Raw genomic sequence first — 21,080 nt, forward strand, 5'->3', positions numbered from 1 at the left:
ATTTGAATCTGCTCCTTTGGCCCTCTGTCACCAATGTGAGAGCAGAGGGAGAGGGAGGGGAGGAATCACAAAATGCATCTGCTGCTGCTCTTCTGCCTTCTTTTCTTTCCCAGTTATTTGAAATTTCTGAAATGCAGGTTCAAAGAAAAGGTAATTACTTTCTGCAGTGGGCATTCATCTAATAGGGGAGTCATTTGCAATGGAAATATTTTAAGTGCTAGGTGAAACGTTGCTAATGATTTGCTTTGTCAGGTCATTAGGTAGCTGCAGGCCTCACTGAAGGTAGCAGGATCTTGAAGCAGCAGCCTCCTTTCTGATCATCTCTCGCTTCTTTTAAGGCCTCCTCTGGACCACAGTCTTGTCTATGGGGACAGTGGTGAGGTAGGAGGAGTTGCTGGAATCAGAGCCCTGACATGGGAGGTGTCAGTGCAAGCTGCAGGTAAATGTACCCAGAGCAGGCACTCACTGTCTTCTTTGGGCATCTCAAACTTTTCCCTTGATACACATTAGTGGGTTGGCTTCATAGTCTTCAAATATGTTTTTTCCCCTTTTTCTTCTTTTCTTTTTAATGTTGTAACTCAGCAGGACATGGCTGGCATGTGTGCCAGGGTGCTGTTTGTACAGCGCAGCATCCTGCAGGCTGTAATTCCATGCTGGGCTGTGGCCCAGCAGACATCCCTAGTGAGCACTGCTGAGGCCTTGGACAGATGATCTATGTCAGGGAACACATTCTGCTGTAAGAGATCTGTGATTTAGACTGTCTGCAAAGGGCAGGGATCTCTGAGCTGTTACAGGAATTGGTTGTGAGGGGAGAGAATAGGGGAACTTGGGAGTGATGCTTTCTCTGATGTTATTTGCACTTCTGTTACACAGCCTCACTGTGTGTACTGTTACTGTGTACTCTGTGTGCTAAGACCTATTTGACCCATAAGTAATGGATCATTTATTCTTTTTTTAATTTTTTTCAATTTTTTAAAAAAATTTCTTCAAAATCACAATGAAGTCAGATTTGCAAACTATCCAAAACCAAGTCAGGATGCTCAGTGTCACCTTGACGTTCCTCTTGCAGTGATAGATTTGCACAGATTGAAAACTACTGAAAACCGAGCTTGATGTAAACTTGTTTTTTAGACTTGGCGACATGAAAGATATGTTTCAGTCTTTTTCTTCTTACCACTTTGTAATTCGGGTAGTTAAGTTTGTCTGAAAGAGGGACTAAAGAAGTAGTGGGATTTGAAACAGAATTCCAGGAGAGATTGTATTAATAGCAGTGCAATGGGATATGAAGGCCTTTCAGAATTTTCTGTAGAAACATCTACTGAACTATTTACAACCTACTGTGTTTAGGTATTTTTGACACAGTACAAAACTTTTCTTGGAAATATTTTATTGGGAAGTTTTGTTGTAACTCATTCAGTGTAGTCAGGTAGCTTTTCCTGTTGTCAGTCTGTTTCTTCATGCTTTCTTTGGGTGTCTCTGTGAAGCAAAGAATGCATTTTTACAAGAGCAAAGTCACAGGGTGCAAAGTAAGGAAACATCAGATTTCCTGACCTGTTTTCTTTCACTTCCACCTGTTTCCAAGTGAACTCTCAGGTCAGGATGTATGTACTATAACTCGAATGCTAAGATCACTTATTTAATCTCCCATCAAAGCTGTACCCTAATGCCTGACCACAGCCTTGGTAGAATTAGAAATAAAGAGTGTTGTCAGGTCCGGAAATGTAGTTATTTCACTTGTCATTTCTTGTTAGTTCTTTCTTTCACCCATGATCACTGAATGGATAAAATATTTAAAGGAATGTGCTGTGTTCTATCAGATGCAGTTGAGATGAGCAACAGGGGCTGTCGGCAGGAGAGGTCACCAGGCACTTTCACTCGGCTTTCTTCCGGGGCCTTTGTAAGCCAGGCATTAGGAAAACAAGCCAGGCATACAGAAGGATCCCTGGTTTAATTCATATTATGTGTTTTCAATAAGAGAATTTGGCTTGGATCCCAGAGATTGCAATGACATCTTTCTGATCTGTAATGTTTTAGGTCTCAGGGTGATTGGTAGAACATAAAAATTCATTTGTGTATGACCAAATCTAAGTGATAATTTAAAAACAGATTCAGATCCATTGTGGTGTGAGGACGTAGGGAACCTGTAAGAGATCTTATCTGTGAACTAGAAATGTGACAACAAATAGCAGTGGGAACCAATAGCCTAAAAGGCTCGGACTAGATACAGCCAGTTTGGGATGGTTTGGGTCTGATTCATAGCAATCCTGAGTGCTGTGATTTTGGTGTTCAATCAGAAATGTCCAAAGTCAAGTGTCTGAAGATGAAGAGTCATAAATGACCAGGCTCCTCGAGGTTATGTGATACTCTTTACCAACTGCTGTATGTAGAGAGTGATTTACAGACGCCTAGGAGCTTTGTTACGTCTAGCCATATACCTTCTGCACCTCTTATTGACCTTTTCTAAAGCAAAATCATAACCCTTCTTCAGGAGCTGCAAGCTTGTGTATCTGGCAGTCTTGCACATGTCATCTATGTGAAGGGTCTGCTGCTCATCGCAAGGCCAGAAGGATGAAGTGTGACTAGTGCTATAGCTGATGTTTGTACAAGAGATACGGATCCTATAGCTATTTACCTTAAGGACCATAGGCAGTATTTCCATTCAGGTAAAGGCCAGAGATCCTCTCTTGTGTCAGAATGAACACAAATCCACAGTCATAATAACACAGTGAGGTGCTAAGTTGCACATCCCAGCGGTCCTCTACTGGCTCATAAATGGGAGGCATCATTATTTTAATGCTGCATTTCAATCAGCTTGCATTTTTTTCCACAGTGTTCTAACAGCTCCCAATGGCACTTCAATTGTTGATGCAGCACTGTTTCCATTGTTAGTCCTTTTCAAAGCGTTGTTTTGTTGTTTCCTTTTTAATTTTTTATTTGTGTATCACCTAGAAGCTCACTGCCAGCCATATCCTGTCATTTTTTAAAGGCAAATCTAATTCTCTTTCTCCCTCCCCTCCTGAAGGTCATGTCTACCTTTATCAGACAAATCTCAACTGTTTTTCTAACGTTGTGTGAATGAAACTCGTGACAGCACTGGGACGCTCAAGTGAGCACAGCATCCCAATCTATTGGCTGATGCTCAAATGCATGACAGATGTCAATCTAAGCAGGGAAAAAGGAAATAAAGGACACAAAGTAATTAATCCAACATCACACATGAAGTCACTGGCAGGAATTGAATCAGCACCTCTTCCTTTGATGTCTTTGCCCTCAGCTCCCTCCTGACAAAAGTGAAGCACTGTGATAGGAGAGGTTTGTGTCCCTATTTTTCTTTCCTTCTCGGTCCCTAAGTATAATTAATTATATTGTCATCGCTAACTAAAATATTAATTGTCTAAGTATAAGACAAATAGTAACTGATAATACTTCATGTTTTCAGTCTGCCTCCTGCAAATCTGGTAAGTTCAGTAGGCAGACCCAAATTAACCTTGTTAGGAGTTGTCCTGCTTCCAGCATACAGGCGATGCTACTGCACAAAGGCATTCTGTAACTACTACAGGTGCTCTATTAACTTGCACTGTCATGACAGCAGGGCTCACCATCCAGCCTGTGGATGGAAAGGCTATGTGGGAGAAAGATAAATTATGTTCTGTTTTCTTGCTAAATATTAATAATGGAAAATATGAAAAGTGCCTCCAGTTCTGCAGTACTTATCAGTATGTGTCCTGCCTGCCCTGAGAACAGCCTCTGCTTGCCAGGATTTACTTGAATGTTGCAATTATACAATTAGCATATTTACCCTATGCACATAATTATACATAGTTACCGTAATCATGTCGGTACGAGATAGGGAAAGGAAAACCCTGCATTTAATAAGTCCCAGTGAAATTCAGATGAGAAACTCAGCATTAAAAGAACATTAAGGGCTTGATACAACACCAGAATGATTCATATTCAAATGCCACAGAAGAATGTAGGACTGCCAGGGAGCTGCTGGTTTGATGTATTCAGATGTTTGTCTTCCGGCGTGAATTTCCTTGACTGTGTCTGATTTGTGGCAGGATTTCTCGAGGGAATAAACTTGAGAGCAGTAACTAACAAATATGATTATACAAATCCACACACAAAGGTGTATTTCAGGTGCTCTGGAAGTGATGGTTCTTTAACTACCACAAAGCAATAACGCTTTGGACAAAACAGTGGAACAATTCAGGCCTATTGTTCTGATTTACCATAGTCAGGAGGGGAAGAAATAGCAGGCCTCCTTGTTACTGCTCCTTGAGATGGTGTAAGACAGTGCATAGTATGGGATTTAGTATTTAATAGCATCCTCATTTTTGTGATGTTAGAAGCTGACGTTGAACTGTTCTTCCTCACTTCCAGTGGCACCGCGTGTTAGAAAATGTACCATCGTGAGCAAAGGTGCAGGGCAGTCACTGCAAGGCACAGCAGGAGGGGTGGAACAGCCCAGCAAACCTGCAGGGCCTCTGTGTGAATGGCAGCCATACGGGAAGGCCCTGCCAGCACTCACCTCCTCTGTTTTCTGTTGGAGGTTGAACTGGTGTTGGCTCTTACTGTTGTCTGTGGAGTCTTGCAGTGGGAAGAAAGAATGTCTCCAAAGAGCGACTATGCAAAAGAATTGGCGTTGGGGTCTTCTGCAGCTGAATTGCTGTATTTTCAGGTTATAGTTAAGTTTCTTATTCAGTGAGTAATAGAGAAGGAAGCAGCAGTGAGAGGTTGTTTGGCCATGTCTGTGCCCCAGGGCAGGCTGTACTGTAACTAAGCTATACATGACTGGGAATTTCCAGCCTCTTCTTGATAATGTTTAATGGCAGAGTCTCCAGTTCCTATAAGTAATCCATTTTAGGGCTTCGTTAGCCTTGCTATTGGAGCAGTATTCTGGCTGTCTAACTTAAATCTGTCTTGCTGCAATTTAAACTCATTATTTCTTCTCCTGTTCATTGTGTAATGACCTTGAAGAGTTTTGTCATGTCTTCCTTGAGGCTAGAGTGCTGGAAAGCCAGGGGAGGAGGGTGGCAGTGGTTCATACAGAGCTGGGAACCGTTGCCTGCTGCCTTGTATACCTTCACCTCCTTTTCCTCCAGTCATCTGGAGCATCTACTTGTACAGCATGCTTGTGAGTACCAGGGGCTACAGAGAGGGTGAAAGGGCACATACCCACTTGCTATAGCTTTGAGTAGAAATACAGGTGAAAAGTGTAAAATATTAATTCTGTGATTTGGTTTTGGAGATGGACAAGACAAGTTCATTTGTTGAAGTGCAGTGGGATGAGGGAAGTGTTTCGTGGCAGAGGAACCAAGGGGAGTACTGGCAGAGACCCAGACTGGCTGCTGTAGGCAAATTGTTGTCACTCAGCCTTATGGGAGTATATATACATGAAGATGGATAGGAGAATTTGTCCTACTGATGCTTTCCAGAGAAGCATATGCCAAATGGAAGGTGATCGTACCCCTAAAAACTCTCCCAAAATTCACATAAGACTAGAGATTCAGTGTTCTTCCAAACACATTACAATTTCCCTGCAGTAGGGCATAGCTGTAACTAGCATTTACAGGATTTATGATTTACATTATATGGATGGCAGAGATACCTGCCATCCCCTGCTGAGAGATCTCCTGGGTGCTGAGAGCAGCGTATGGCATGCTGTGGGCAGATCAGGGGAGTTTTATGAGTGGCTGCTTTTTGTTAACGCACTGATTAGGAGAAAGCAGCCAGCTCTTTCAGAAATCTTCCTTTAGGGATTTGTGTTTTTACTTGAGAAATATTAAACTAAATTCTGTATTATGTATCCAAAGAGCACTGGAGCTTATGTACAATCCAAACCAGTGCTCACTTTCCCCAGATGAGTCTGTTACCCATCAGGAGAGACCATTCTGAACCCCCACCAGCTCCTGACTACCTCTTTGTAATAGCTTATGACTTGTCTCCAAGGCCTGGCTGCATCAGTGTGCACAAACACAGCTGTTAAACGAGAAACAGCAGTTTGGTAACATTAATTGCTAATTAAAATTGTGCTTTGTGTCCTGTGACCTTGAGGCTAGGCATTCAAGTGCTAAAATATGACCCCTGTTTGACAAATACTGCTTTGATGTGACCCATATTTCACAGATAACATTTTAATTGGTTTCTGGTGCTTACAGCAGCGTAAAATAAATTGTTCCTGATTCGCATTCATTGACTAATGTATATTGCATTATTAATTAGTGTGTAGCTGTGCTGTAATGTTTGTGATGGGGGAATTTAGATGTGTTTCCCTTGGGTATTTTGGACGTTTCTAGTCTTTGCAAGTTTGGAATGGTTTTAAAACAGATAATTCAGGGGAAATTATAGATGTGATAAAGAAAGAGAGACTAGTTCTCATAAAGGGTTAAATTCTAGAAGAAAAAGGCTCTTAGCTATGGATAATGCATACAAAATAGAGTCTTTACTGTTGTGAACATACTTTGTGAGGTAGGGGACGTACTTTGATGCAGGGGAGCAGTGTTGAAGGCAGTGCTCTGCTCTGATGACATCTGCAGAACACAAACACCCTCACTTTGCTTCTCCTCCGACTGCGTAGCACCTCCTTCAGCTGTTCCATCACTCAGCCTGGCATTAGGGTTCCTCACCATGAACCTGTTAGGTCTGTTCTAAGGGAGGTAAAGAGGAACCCATTAATTCTGTGAACTCAGAGGAAATTATTGATATCACAACGCATGGAAGAGTTGGAGTGAGATCTTCAGCTCTTATAAAGCTGTGCAGCTATGTAATTGATTCGAGTGCTCGGTTACAGCAGTGAAGGAGCTGAGTGCGGCTGAGAGGAGGAGGAGGTGCTCCCAAGGAAGCTGTGCAGTGGGTGGCTGTTTCTCACCGACTGTGCGCTGCTGCCATGACCGCCCTGCTTGGGGAGAGCTCAGTCAGTGCACTCCTGTGGGTCCCAGAGAGGCCTTAAGCAGAGAGAGTGCAACTGGTTCAGCAGCCAAGCAGAAAAGGTATATTTAAAAATCGCTCTTCTGTTGACTAATTACCTCTGGGGCCCAGGAGAAGTGACACTTCTGCAGAGCGATCAGCAGAAAAGTTCTGTGGTCTCATGCATTTCTGCTGAGCTGACGCTATCTCAGTGGAGGTGTTTTGCAGTGCAGATTTCCAGCAGTCCCGGAACCGAGGTGGAAAAAGTCTGAAATTTCTTCTGAATTTCTAATTTTCAGTCTTTCCCCACCATCCCACTGCTGGGACCTGTTGAGTCAGCCCATAGCAGCAGCTCATCAGGGCAGTCAGGAGCCACGTGAGCTTGGAATGGGGTATAAGGGATGCACCTGTACCAGCATGAAAAAGAAAAGATGGTTTAGATAAACTTTTTGCTTTGCTTGAATTTTGAAGGGGCAAAGCTCACAGCACCACAGCACAGTGGAAGAACTGAGAGCATTTTGTCCTATTTCCAGGTAACTTCAGCTCCCGAGAGATTCTGTGATTGTGAGATGAAAGGTCAAAGCGAGCAAAAAAGTCAATTTGTTAAGAAGTGGCTTCTTGGAAAGATAAGGCTCTCTTCTTCCCTATGTATTTATCACGTAGTTCAGCAACTATGGGAAGTGTCCTTAAAACATTCCTTTCCGCTTCTCTGTTCTGCAGAAGGCTGTAGGAAACCAGATTAGCATTTGGGATTTCTCATTAAAATTAGGTTAATCCCTTCTCCCTCCCTACAAGCTTGCTTTTTCCATGGATAGAAGCCGGTTAACCATGTTCAGCAAAAGGGTTTAGCAACACGTTATTATCTCAAATGCTTTGCCACTGGGAACATCTTACTTAGTGGGATTTGTATCACTGTTGCTGGTTTTCAAGCACACTGTGACACCCCCTGCTTTCCCCAGCTTGGTTCTGGGGGTTGGGGATTAGCATCTCTGCTGTGTCTCCCAGCTGCTGTCCTTTCCTTTCCAAAAATGGGATTTACGTGTCACATCGCACAGCAGTTTATTGCTGACCATTTTGATAGCTCTGTCTGCTGTGGCCTCATAGAGGTTAGGGCTAACACAAGTGCGTCTTAAAGTTCTGCTGATGGGTTTTAGGATGTTTGCATGAAATGACCCAAAGTGCCTGAGTCCATCTGTATGATTTGCATCAGGAAAGACACTCTCTCCCTGCTACCCCGATGTTTCAGCTTTGCTGTTCGGTGTCAAAAGACTCTCATTCGTTCAGCATCCTCACAAAACATAGCTATGCATCTTAAATTAAACATTTTGATTTCTTCACGCATTTATTCTGGAATAATAATGTCCGTTAATTGTCCCATCTGAGACAAACCTTGATTAGCACAGAAAGTCCAAAGAGTGAGGGCAGCTGACACATTTAAATGCTTTTGCAAATCTCTCCTGTTGTATTTGGGATCTCACCCCAGGAAGCAGCCTTGGAGCGGCAGGGCACAGCCTGCCTTGGTTTTCCTGCTCGAGGGAGAAGGTCCCCTACTAAATCATTAACTGTAACAGCCTTGTCTCCTCTATTCAAATTGTAGTGGATGGTTATTCATTTCTTCATGTAGTTTTGCTTTTAGATGATTCATGTTCTGCTTCATGGTTTTCATGGCACTGTATGGGAAGTTGGCAGTGGCCTGGAGGACCTTTGTTCACTCCAGCATGCTGCTCCAGATGGCTTTGCATTTCCACAGCAGATGAGGTGCTCTGGCTATGGAGGTGCAGTGGATGTGTTTGCTGACCCGTTGCCAACCCCCAGACCCTTGCAGGGCACTCTGTGCATTCAGAGAGTTAGCATTTCAATCGGCTTTTGAAATTAATGTTACGTTTTCTTATTTTAATTACTGTCCCTGCTGCTCTCATAGTTATTTATTAGTCTCTGCTGGAATAGTTTGAGTCTATTCAGGCTTGTGATTTTGGTAATAAATTTAGGCCTGTTGTTATTGCTGTTATGCTAGGGTCTAAATACCTAATTAGTGTCTCTGTGGTTTCTGAGAACCTGAATATATGGACGGTAGGCTGCCTTTTGTCTCACAAAACAAACTTATATAATAAAATATGCATATAGTACTGCATTGTTATAGCCCAGTATATTTCATACTATAAAACATCATCGTATTTTTACTCATCTAGTAAAAAGAGGTGGAAGAGTAGCAGCTCCGTTTGATTGATAGTGAACTAAAGCTCTAAAAGACAAATGGATCAGCCCCCAGGTGCCTCTGGAACGGTAGCAGAACCTGGTACTCCATTCTTTGTGGCATGTTTGAATTCTGCCTCCTAAATTCATGGAGCTGTGTGGGATCAGACCCACAGCAGCCTCTGGGAGAGCCAACCTTATACCAGAGAGTCAGAAAAATGAGATTCCTCACGTGTGCAATTTCACTAAAACGGTGGGAAAAAGTTTCTCGCAATTAATTTGCTTTTCATCTCCATGAATATATTTGAGCCAGAAGTGAGATGAAATGCTGTGCCGTTTGTGACCGAATTAGAGGTTGGGCTGGTTTTTGTGATGTACAGAATGAGGAAATGGGGGGTGTTGTATTTTCATAGTGCGTGTGCAGGGGCTGCGTGGGGCCGTCTGTTCTGCTCTGCAGTGATTTGCGTGGCACAGAGTGAGCCTTCAGAAACCTGACGTAAGTGCAGAGGCTCACAGCTTTCAGCAGGACTTGGAAAGCTGTTTGGCCACATGGCTCTGCCTTCTTGAGCCTTGTTGATGTGTGTTGAGTGCAGATTTGGTGCTAGAATGAGTTTTTCTTTACTAATGTCAAAAGAAGAGATTTCAGCTCAGTGTCTCGGGCTGCTTTCTCTGGTCCTGATAGAGGAAGCTGGGACAGATGTTTAGATGCTGCACGTGTTCTTTGCGGGATTCAGTTGTGACTAACCTGAGACAAGAAAATCTGAGTGTCTGAGAAAGGATGAAAGATGTCTGTGTGTGTCAGACCATTCTTGCCATCCCTTGTCTGAATAGTGATGAACACCTAAGAGAATTTGTCATTATTTCTTTTGTTGAATGATTCCAAGCAGAGGTTATTTATTGTTGCAGTTACATTTTATAGCGTATTTCCTTGAGAACAGACCCATTGGAGTTGTTAAGCTCCAAAGCCCTCGTTCCTCATCCCTCTCCTCCTGTGATGTGAACCCTGCTGGAGGATTTGGAGTGTATTAGGTTAAGTGCCTAAACGAAAAGGGGGAAGAGTTCTAGCCAACCTGCTCCAAAGTGCTCTTGTTTCACTCGGCAGCGATGTCATTACTGTCGGATCGCACGTCGTGGCTTCACCAAACCCTTCAGTTATGCACTCAGGAAGTCACAGGCTGTCAGAATTGCATTAGTGTCATCTCCAGCACCTCGCCTACCCGCTGCCACCTCAGATCATGCCTGAAATATTAACTCCTGTGCTCTCTGGTAGTGGTAAAACGAGGCTGATCAGCTCCTTGTCAATCAGCCTTTCAATCTAAGCCCTCCAAGCTTGCTCATAAATGATACTACCATTTCCTAAAACAAAGCGGGTGTTTTTTCTCATATTTCTTATCTATTTTCACATAGGGAAAGAAATCTGGGATGGCATATCCGTGCCACGAGCTTAGAGGCACTGTGGATGGGATGGCAGAAAGTCTTGCTTGGGTTTAGGTGGGTGGCTGCTTGCCCAGCTCTGCCACGGGCCCAGCTTCCACCTGTGCACATGTCCACAAAGCAGGAATGGCATCTATGGTATTTCCATACCAAAGGAAACATTTCCATGCAGCTAAACTCGTGGTATTTCATAGCACTGCTGCTAATTACTGATGAGAGCTGTCAGTGCATTGATTTGCAGTTTTCTCACTGGGAGGAAAGCTGGCAGTGAGGGAGCAGTGTGCTCTCCTGGGCAGCCACTGGCAGAAAGAGCCATTCTGCACAGCCACAGTGGAACATACACTGAAATTGGCATTTCTGTCAATACATTGTTTGTGGGATGCTTCTTCCTGTTCTTGAGATAAGGGGAAGGGGCCTAATTTTAAGATTATATCCCTGGGGAGAGGTAAAGATACCAGACTGACCGGTTATGAGAAAATCCCAGAGCTGCTTGGGCAGACTAGAGGAGCCTTGGAGGAGCTGTAAGACCAGGTCTCTGTTAGGTGCCTGTGTGTAACGTTTTAGCTAAGAAGGAGACGTGCAATGGAAGTCTTCTAAGCAGTACATGCAGTAACATCCTCGTCATGACAGAATCAAAGCCTGGAAAAGAGGGGAGATAGGTTGCTTTGTCAAGGCTTGTGCTTTTGTAGCTGTCCTTTGCATTAAGCCACGATGGCTGGCTTAGTGCCAATTGGGAGCCTGGATGTCAGAGCTTTTGGTCAACAGTTCATCAAACAATAAATGTTTTGGTTTATACTGAGTCCAAACACGAGGGTGGTACCATCCCAGTGACCAGAATACTTCAAAATATACATACATATTCTCACCTATATATAAAGGTAAGGATTGTGGCTTGAGACTCCCTAGCATGTAATCGTGTGGATACACAAAAAGGGAAATCTCCTGGCAGCTTTATTTTGTGGTTATGTAGAAGCAACTTATTTAAACATTTACCATAGTCACAACCTAAAAATATTAGGGAAGTAGCAAAGCTTGTGAGCTAAAATCCTGTCTTGCTACGTGCATATAATCATAGATAAGTGTGACAGAATGTGACATCTAAGATACAGTTTAACTTATCCATGAGGGACAAAACCAAGATAAGACATTCTGCCTGTAGGGAAAAAGAGAAAAATAAAGGAGAGAGAGGGGAAAGATTCACTGTAGGGATCATTCTGATTTCTGAAGGAAATCACAGTGCTTCAAAATGATTGTGTAATAATGGCTGTAACATCAAAAGCAAGGATAAACTCCAGGGGAGCTGCCTCTGTGGCAGATGCTCTGGGTTTTCCAGTATTTCCATTTAGCCATTTTAAGGCAAGTGGGTGGATGAAGTGAAGGAACAAGTCCTCTTTCCACATATACTTTTTGCTCGTATTCTCTGTGTGGTTCATAGGGCTGGGTAGACTGCCTCCATGGCTTTTAACGTTCTGAGATTTGCTGTCTGTAGCTAACAGACTGTTGTAATTAAGGCCCTTGCTGATAATTGATTTCCCTTCTCTCAACCCAAAAAAACGTTAAGTTTTTCAGATGCACAAAAAATGGCATCTGAAAAACTTAGTGTACAGAGCAGGAGCAATGCGTGTGCCGATGTGTGAGATTTCTTGTGTGGTTGTTTTTGGCTGTGCGATAGCAGCAGTGCTTGCAGTGTTGCACTCACCTCAGTCTGAATGGCTGTGTGACACCGGGGCGGCAGGGATGTGGCCTCTTTGCCTTCATGATTTTGCACATCGAGTATTTGTCCATTGTGAAATTGCTGGAAGTCATAACACCGTGCTCTTATGGACGGAGATACAAAATAAACACAAAGTGCAGGAAAGGCAGCTTTACGAGATCACTGACATTTCAGTCTTGAAATTAGTGTGTGACAGTGATCAACAGAAGAACACCACGACTCCAATGCAGGCAGCAAAAGCTGTGGGCGACCTTGCTGACTGCTCTGGAGCGGGGTCAGGCAGAGCACAAGCAGGCTGAGCTCTGTGAATACTGCTCAAAAAGCCAAATTAGCATGCACTTTTGCATGATCTGTCTTGCTGCCTGGGCATTTTCCCACAGTGCTCAGAGCTCTGATTAAGGCAGTCAACCGTAAATCATGAAGGCACATGTCAATGAAGCCCTTACGATGCCACTGGGGATAGAGGAATCATATCCTCTTATTGCTTTAATCGTGAGGCTGGAGTCCATTAAAAATCCATTTAAATCTATGAACTGGTGCTAGTTTTAAACTGGTAATTTATGTCCAGTGGATATTAGCAGCATTTTTTCCCCTGTACCTGAACTATTGCCAAGAGCTGCTCTAACTAACCTGCGATAGTCATGTTGAGGCTTATGCAATATAATCTCCTTCACTCTCTGGGTGTATATATCAGCAGGCAGCAGTAATGGGTATTGTCTGCACCAAAGCCTCTTACAGAAATGTTGCAAACAGAAATGAAAAGACTCCAGTCTTTTCATTTCTCGAACAGCTCGCTGCCTGGACGTAGGAAATTGTTCAAACAGAATTAATTGGAGGGTGTTCTGCATCATTTTTCAAACTGTATTTCAGAGGGATTCAGGAGAAATGCAGTGCTATGTGGCCTATTCCCCAACAGTCGCATACCAAGTTGAGCTATACAGTAGTAATAAAAGAGAAGTTCTTGGGAAACAAGGGCAAGTTGAGTCTAGGTAATTTTGTGGAGCTTTGAGTTGAAATACTCAATGCCTCTGAAATGAGCCATTCTCTCCTTGAGCTCACTGGGTCTGCAAGGTGAAGTGTTCTTCAGGGTGAGCTCACCTCAAATCAGAGCTCTTCTCCTCTGTGTGTTGGCTTTCCAAAGAAGGCAGCCAGCCTCCTGCTCCTACCTGGCCAAAGTCAGGTCCCTAAAAGGACTTTGGCTGAAACAGTGCAATAAGAACTGATGTCTGTTGTGCTGTTCATAAGCTAAGGAAAAGGGAAGAGGTAAAGCAAAAGCAGTGACATCTCTGTTTCTGTGTTTATAAGCAAAGACAACCTGAGCAGAGGAGTCCTGAGGCTGGGAAGGTTTGGGAGGATTCTGGGCTGCAGAGTGTGGGAGGTTCATGGCATGGCTGAAGTCAGCCGACCATTCTTTGTACAGCAGAAAGACTCCAACTGCCCTGTGGCAGCTTCCCAGGCTGTTTTCCTATAGAGACTTTGATTCACACAGGCTGATGCCTCCTCATTTACTCCCAGTAATTCAGAAATTCCAGAATTTAAAACAGTGTTAAAAAGAAGCCAAATCCTTTGTTCTTGTTGCCCTTTTTCCATTCTTAAATGACGTTCCAAAGTCCGGAGGACAGCAGGTAGTTAGGCTGTCACTTCCATCTGTCCCTGCTGGGCATTCTCAAGTCTCCATCTCCCATGAGCGCATCCTTTGCCTGCTCCTGGGCTCCACTGCCCACCTCCTGCAGTGCCAGCAGCCGTGCAGCCAGCATGTCCCAGGTGGAGCCCAGCAAGGGGCCACGCCATGGCAGGGCATGGTTTGTGCTCACAGTGTGTCTGTCTGCCGCTCCTTGGTCCATCTGTCAGCTTCTCTTCCTGCTGGCAGGTGAGCACCTCACCTGGGAGGGCTGCAAAAGAGGAAGGAAGATGGCAGGGGATGGGGTGAGGTAAGCACAGTGCTGGAAGGAAAGGTGCAGGTCACGGCTGGAGAACCTGCGGGGGGGCAGGAGCAAATGTTGAATGTCGTGATGCAATTTGTCTTGTCTTGCATTTAGAAATGATGGTTATAGCACAGTGAAGCTGCCCAGCCAGGCAAAGGCAGACAAAAACTTGCAGAAATGAAGGGACAAGTGGAAGTAGACAAAGGCTCCCATCTTCCTGAGGTATCAACCTGATCTTTGTTTCAATGTGAAACAAATGAATTCCTACTAAAAACTACTTACTTCTGGTAGCAGCAGCCTCATAGGTGACCAGAAATCTCTGGGTAGTGCAGGTGTGGGCTAGCAAAGCAGCTGTATTTAGAAAAAAGAAAAAAAGAAAAAAGAAAAATGAAAGGCTCCCTTCAGTTTCAGCTTCATAATCCAGATGACAAGTTTTGAAGTGAATTACAAAAAAAAAATCTTCAACAGATGCTTTATCAAAACCTGGCTCACCGCTTGGCTTTGCTTGCAGCTGTTCTGCTCGTTCTGGGCTTGGCGCAGGACAGCTGCTGCAGGGCTGCATTCTGCTCACCCTCTGCGTGTCCTTTTTCTGACTCACCTTCCATCCAGAAGTCACTTTCTTTTTTTTCCTCCTCATTTTTTGCTCATGAGTGCAAAGGGAGTGATGGTGCTGCCTTGGCTGTTGCCTCAGCTAAACACAGGGGAGCTGCTTCCCCAGGCAGATGGGAGATGTTTGCTTGGTACCAGGTGCTCACATGGGACAAAGCGTAAACCACAAAATTAACCAATTTCCCCCCATCCTCATACTTGTGTTAGTGCTCTCCACTGAAGGTTCTCCTCTGAAACAACAGGGTTCATTGGCTGGACTCGAAGGCATCCAGGTAACTCCTCAAAAGGCACAGTTACATTTATGTCAGCAGCATTAGGGAAAGTCAAAGTTGTGCAGATAGGCAACCCAAACCAAACTGTGAGGCTTCTGTTTGATTCAGACAGCTGGTAGCTGGGCAGCAGTGAAGTTTGCATTGGACGGCTGCTGGCCCCCATCCTTTTAATTTCCCATGTCCAAAGTCCTGCAGATTCAGAAGGGAGGTTTCATGTGCATAACTGGGTAAAGGGAGAGCCAGGAGCATTCTGAAATGGTTCAGCATGAGTTATATTTTGTTCTTAGTGTTTGTTTTTTTAGCACTAGAAATGGGTGCTGATGTCATTGTGTTTGATGCTTAGTTCAGAAAGGATGGCTAAATCAGAGCCCTGCAAAACGCACCACCCAGATGGCTCTAAAGACAAATGAGTGAGGTGCTGAAATGAGAGGCTTTTGTCCTGGGCTTGTAAAAAGAAGAAAAAAAAAAAAAATCAAGCAGCTTGAAAGTAATGAACAGAAGTGAAGTTGATTTTTGAGCCTGATTTTTGCCTTTCTCTGCATTGAATCAAGCAGTTAGTGCTGCTATACTTGTTCTATGTTAAATAGAGAAGCGAAACAAAAGCAAGGCAAAGAGAGCAGAGGGCTGTGAGGGAGTCCTCTTCTCTTTGGCACTGTTTGGCACTCAGATGTATTACTGTTGGTGGTATTCCCAAGCCTGGATCCAGACCAGGTGGGATAAGGGAGACTTGTCCTTTTCATGGTGGCCTCAAAGCTGGATGCTCACCTGCAGAAAGCATCCCAGATTTTAGTCCTAGCCTGGGTCCTGGCTGTTTCACTGGTCACATTCAGGCACTCATCATCACAGTGTCATCCCTGCAGAGCATGGCTGTGTGCTGAGCCAGAACCTGGTTCTTCTACAGGAGTGGTGCAGCAGAGGATGGAGTAGGAGCTACAAACAGGTTTTAGCATATGGCACTGCATCAGCTGCCAACACCAGCAAGACGTCGTTGAAAGATTCCCTTAGGGTTCCCTATGGCAGTGTTATGGATTTACAGCTGGTGATGCCCATCTCCCTGAGTGGTGCAAAATAAAGTAAAGGGTTACAGGCTCCCTGTTTCCAGCAGTCTTTCCTCTGTGGGTATTCTGTAACTTGGGAAACAGGTGAAACAATTTCCGCCATAGCAGATATTGCATGGCATTGTCTGGCACTGTGTGATTGGTAAAGTGTAGCATCACTTGTTTGGCTTATGCCACACAGCAGCTAGGGACAGAGCTGGCAGCCAGTGAGTTTAGAAGAAATAGCCCCAGGAAAAGATAGTTTTTCATCTGTTTTTCCTCTGTGTTACCAGTAACACAAGCATAGCAGCATAACACGTATGTGCTAAAATTAACAATGCTGTGTTATAAGGATCTCTTTTTTTTTTTGAAATGAACTGCTTGTGAGTAAAGCTGAAAAGGAAGGAGGAGTACAGCGTTGTGGAAAGGACAACAGAAATATTCTTCCAAAATTTGAAATGTGAAAACTTGTTGACAAGAAATATAGGTTGGCTGACAAGCAGTACATATAGGGCAGTGATCACGGATAGATTACGTTTGTTGTTTTGTTTTGTTTTTTTACCTAAACAGCAGAAGATATGAGGCACTGTGAGCATGTCAACCGTGTGCATTCATGTGGTTGTTACTTGTGCCTGGGGTTACAGTGCGAGGCAGGGAAGGATCTGTCTCCAGGCTCATCCTGGGAAGATGTGAGGTGCAATGCCAAACCCTGCCTTTTCTTCAGACGCTGGAGATGTGGGCAGGGAAGGACTCTGTTGTCCCCAGAGCACACCTGTCCCTGTAAAGCACGTTTGCTGCTCACTCTGTAGCTGAAGCAGTCTTCCTTGCCCTCTGCAAGGACACCCTCATCTCTGTCTCTCATCACTTCAGAAAGCGTGTTTCTTCCTTGGGTTTCTCTTTGGGCGCACAGGGGCTGATGAGCTGATGTGATGTGACAGTATAGCTACAACTGCAGAAAATACAGGAAGAATGGCACATTTTTTCAGGGTAGGCTCCATCCTGTTCTAACATTTTCTTGGCATGTTAGTCATTAATGGTTCTTGTGTTGTTGTAACTGACTTTTTGATGTGGAGGTTTGCTAGAGAAAGCACAATAGAGCATAGTGGGATACTGGAAAAGAATTGGGGCAGGGAAATGTTATGTTTTTAAGAATGGTAAGGTCCAGCATAAGAATGCATGCTCAAGATAAGGCATCGCAGTAAAGGTAACAGCTTCCAGTAACCAGATAATGTTAAAAACATTGGGAATGTGACATTCACTTGTGTCCTGAACAGCCACCTTGTAGAGGAGGGCACGCTCATCCAGCTGAGGATTGATGCACAGGCTTCTCCAGTTTTCTTAATGGGCACATGACCTTTCATGAGCTTTCTGCAAGGGTCAGCTTCTTCCAGCCTTTCAGACTTTGTCATCTACAGGAGATAGAGGAGCTTTGATCTGTGTTTGTCTGTGCATAAACAAGCATAGAAAATGCAGGGGAGATTAATATGGACCAGTGTTTCTAAGCGTTTGGTTGTCATCTCAGCTGTTGATCAGACTCTTCCTCAATTTCTATGTAGACATGACCCCAGTGCACGAAGATAATTAGACTTGGTGAAGCTGATAACACTCCTGCAAAAACCCAAGGTTGAGACTCCTCGTCTCTGCCAAAGAAAATCAATATTTTCATTCTTCCATCACCTCATTGCTCTGTTTAGCAACACCAAGCCTACGTTATGCTGAAACTTATGCACATAATTAAGGCTTTGGGACTTTGAAAGTGTTTTCTCCATAATTTGATTGAAGGAAGAGGGTGGCAGGGGTTTTGTTTTTATGGTTTTCTACAGCCTCAATAGAAAAGAATAAAACTAAAAACCTAAGTGAAAAGGATCGACCCGTAGACCTGGCAGCCATCCATGCCCCACAGAAGTCAAAGTCCTGTGCAAGTATTTCCACCCACTCTTTAACTAGAAGGTCAATGCAAGAGTTCCAGTTTAACCAACAAAAAAGGCACTGAAAGATTCCGTATGAAACCAGGGTAGTTCCTCCACAAAGAAATTCAGGAACAGTCAAAATGGGCTCACCGATGCACCTCTGCAAGAAGAGTAGTATCCTCCATAAAAAGAGAATCAGAAGCTGTACTTAATGCATAATTTAGCTATATTTAGTTGCTGGCACATTTGAGTGAACTACTTTTTTGGGGCTATAGATACCTGATGTTCTCTGTTGCTTAACAGATTAAGGGAAACACCGGGAAAGGTTTTGTTCTCATGCTGTGCAGCATCTCCTGCTTTTGGGATATAGGGGAGTGCAGGTTTATAGCGTTTTGGCAGCAGTAGAAACCTTGCCCTGGCTTTGGGTTATTGCCATGGAGTGTGCCTGTGTTTTCCTCACTGCTCAGAGGGCCCTCATCCTTACAAGCAACTGAAATTCCTTCCACTGGCACAGATGAGATAGCTCAGAGCAACATAAAATCATACCTGAAGCTTCAGAAGAAATGTGGGTAAGGGCTGGAGCTAAGCAGCTTGGCTTGGCCAGATACAATGGCTGTGGTGCTGTTCAGACCCAGGCGTAATCTCCATCAATATCTGTGATATAAACACAAATCTCTGTTTTTGCTCAACAGTGTTTCCTGAGCAGCGCTGGAATTGAGAGTAAAAGCAATTATTCACAAAGTAGGAAGGCAGTACTTAACCTAATAGCTTTTACTACAGGTGGTGCCTAGTACAGAGAACAGAGTAATGACTGCACTGCACTTTAAGCAGCCGTCTGAGCTGCAACTGCGCACACAGCAAATGTGTCTTAAACAATTTCACACGAAGGGAGCCAGCTTCCTTGGAAGGAAAGTGCCAAAGACAGTGCTGACACCAATAGCAGCCAGAGGTAGGAGTATTCCTGGGTGCTCAGAGCAAAGGAGGCTTTAGGAAAAACTTCGAGCAAAGAGAGTTTGTATCTTATCTATATTCATCCTTGGTTCCACTTGCTCGCAGTGTTCTCTGTCTTACAAAGGAGATCAGCTTTTGTGGGGACAGCTGGGACTGGGATGGCTTATTGTCAAGTCTCAAATGTCAATGACTAATGCTGATTTACATGCAGATTGCCTCTCAGCTTTATTTTATTTGGTTACTTATTTCTCAGAAATGCTGTCATTTGCTTCTGAGGAACAAATCAATGAGAGGGCAATAAAGAAAATGTAATCTTATTGGCAATTCAGGAAAAAAAAAAAAAAGAAAAAAAAGAAAAAAAGAAAAAAGACGAGATGAGCATTTCAGCAAACACATAACTGCTGGTAGTTTTCCCATTCAGGTGTTTGCCAGATGTCAGTCTATTTGAGAAGAATGCATGTTGTGCTACATCCAGAGCTGCAGTCAAGCTCAGACCCTGCTCTGTCTCCGTTGTTAGCTTTGAAGCTCTCCGCTGTTGGTCTGAACCAAGAATGTCCCATCAGCTCTGCTCCTTCCCAGCTAAAGAAGTGAGCTCCTGTAGCTCTCACCACCTGGCTGTCAGCAGAAAAGGATTTTCTTTCGACGGGAATGTCATCTTTCCAGGGTGTTCCGAATTGTATCCACTTTAGTGACAAAATTAAGGTATTGTGGGCAGCCCATCCCTGCATTCGGTGCTTTAATTAGGCTTGTTATTTCCCTGTCCTCCTCAGCCTGGGCCCATCGTTTGCTCTCTAATGCTGGGGGCTCTGTGCTCTTTGTCTTTACAGTGGCTTTGCAGTCCTTACTCCTGCTGTTTGAAATGTCTTTGTTAATGGTGGTAAATTAGAGTCAGAAAGATAGCAACCTAGTATTTTTGCAGATTTTGTGTTGAGTTTGGAAGTTTGTGTTTTGGAAGCTAATGACTAAACAGCGATGAGAGAGTTGGAGGTGTGGCCATTGAAAATGAACTGTGATGCTCCACCAGACTTACTTTGCACAGTAGTTTCCAAAATGCAATTGCACTGCCATCAGTCCATGTTCATATTTCACCCTGGGTGACTTCAATGGGAATTTGGTCCCCAAACCATTCAGAAGTGGCAAACTGCATTCCGGAAGAAAATGGATTTGCACAAATGAGGCATAGATTCAATGTCAGGAGATCTGGTTTTGGTTTGCAGCATGCTGGCACACCTCCAGCTGTGGGGTCAGCTTCACCCCAGCTGTTAAAGACGAGCGAGCACACAGAGCCTCGGGTCCCCATGTCCAGCTCCTTGCTGAGCTCAGCCCCGTGTGTGTGTTGGTGGTACCAGCCGTGAAACCGTGCTGATAAAAGGCCTGCTGCATTGATGATTACCTGAATGTAAAATCCTGAAGCTACAAAGGCTGTTTAGACTGGGACAAACACTTAGCGCTTAGGATTTATTGGAGCCAATTACTGGATGCACAGCCCTAGTGTGAATTCAGGAGTTAGGGGATTTATAAACACTGACAGGTAAAAGCATGGAGGGACAACCCAGTGTTTGTGGATTTGTAGCCAAACTGCACTGACGTTTATCCTTCTCATTTTGATTTGGGACAGACATGGGAAATGATCACTGGCTGATGGTGACTCTGCAAATCGCTTTCTAATGGTGATGAAAATCTTTTATTAAGGATTTACATAGAGTGAGGGACCAGGTGACAACTTCTTCTGGTGCTGAGCGAATGTGCTTCAGAACAAATGAACGTTTCTAATGATGTGAACGTTCTTTCTTGAGAATTTGTAATAGTTAGAGGATCCTTCTCATTACAGTCAGATATCTAACAACTAATTACTCTGCTGGGCTGCATTCTGCTAGCGAGAGAAATGCAGCAACAAATTTATTTACCTATTAAATTCTTTATGTGTCTATTACTGCCACCAGTCTGTGGCTCCTCAGAAATATAGACTCTTATTGACGGGATCCCAGATGCTAACTAGAATTTAATTTAGTTAAATGGTTTAAGCTACAGATTGTCTTTTTCCACAGTTGTGCACAAACAGAATGTGAGAAAGCCATCATCAGTTGCCTGGGCTAATTTTTTTTTCTTCCTACTACTTGCACCCT

The 21,080-nt window shown here is 43.9% G+C and overlaps 1 long non-coding RNA gene across 1 annotated transcript in view; it reads left to right on the plus strand.

Annotated features, from left to right (window-relative positions):
* LOC122176044 overlaps positions 1–21,080 on the plus strand; it is a 180,368-nt gene that overhangs the window by 140,719 nt on the left and 18,569 nt on the right. The gene's annotated exons all lie outside the window — the stretch shown is intronic.

Source organism: Lagopus leucura, unplaced genomic scaffold (genome assembly GCF_019238085.1).
Source record: "Lagopus leucura isolate 7727_CA_CO unplaced genomic scaffold, USGS_WTPT01 Super-Scaffold_760, whole genome shotgun sequence".
NCBI lineage: Eukaryota > Metazoa > Chordata > Aves > Galliformes > Phasianidae > Lagopus > Lagopus leucura.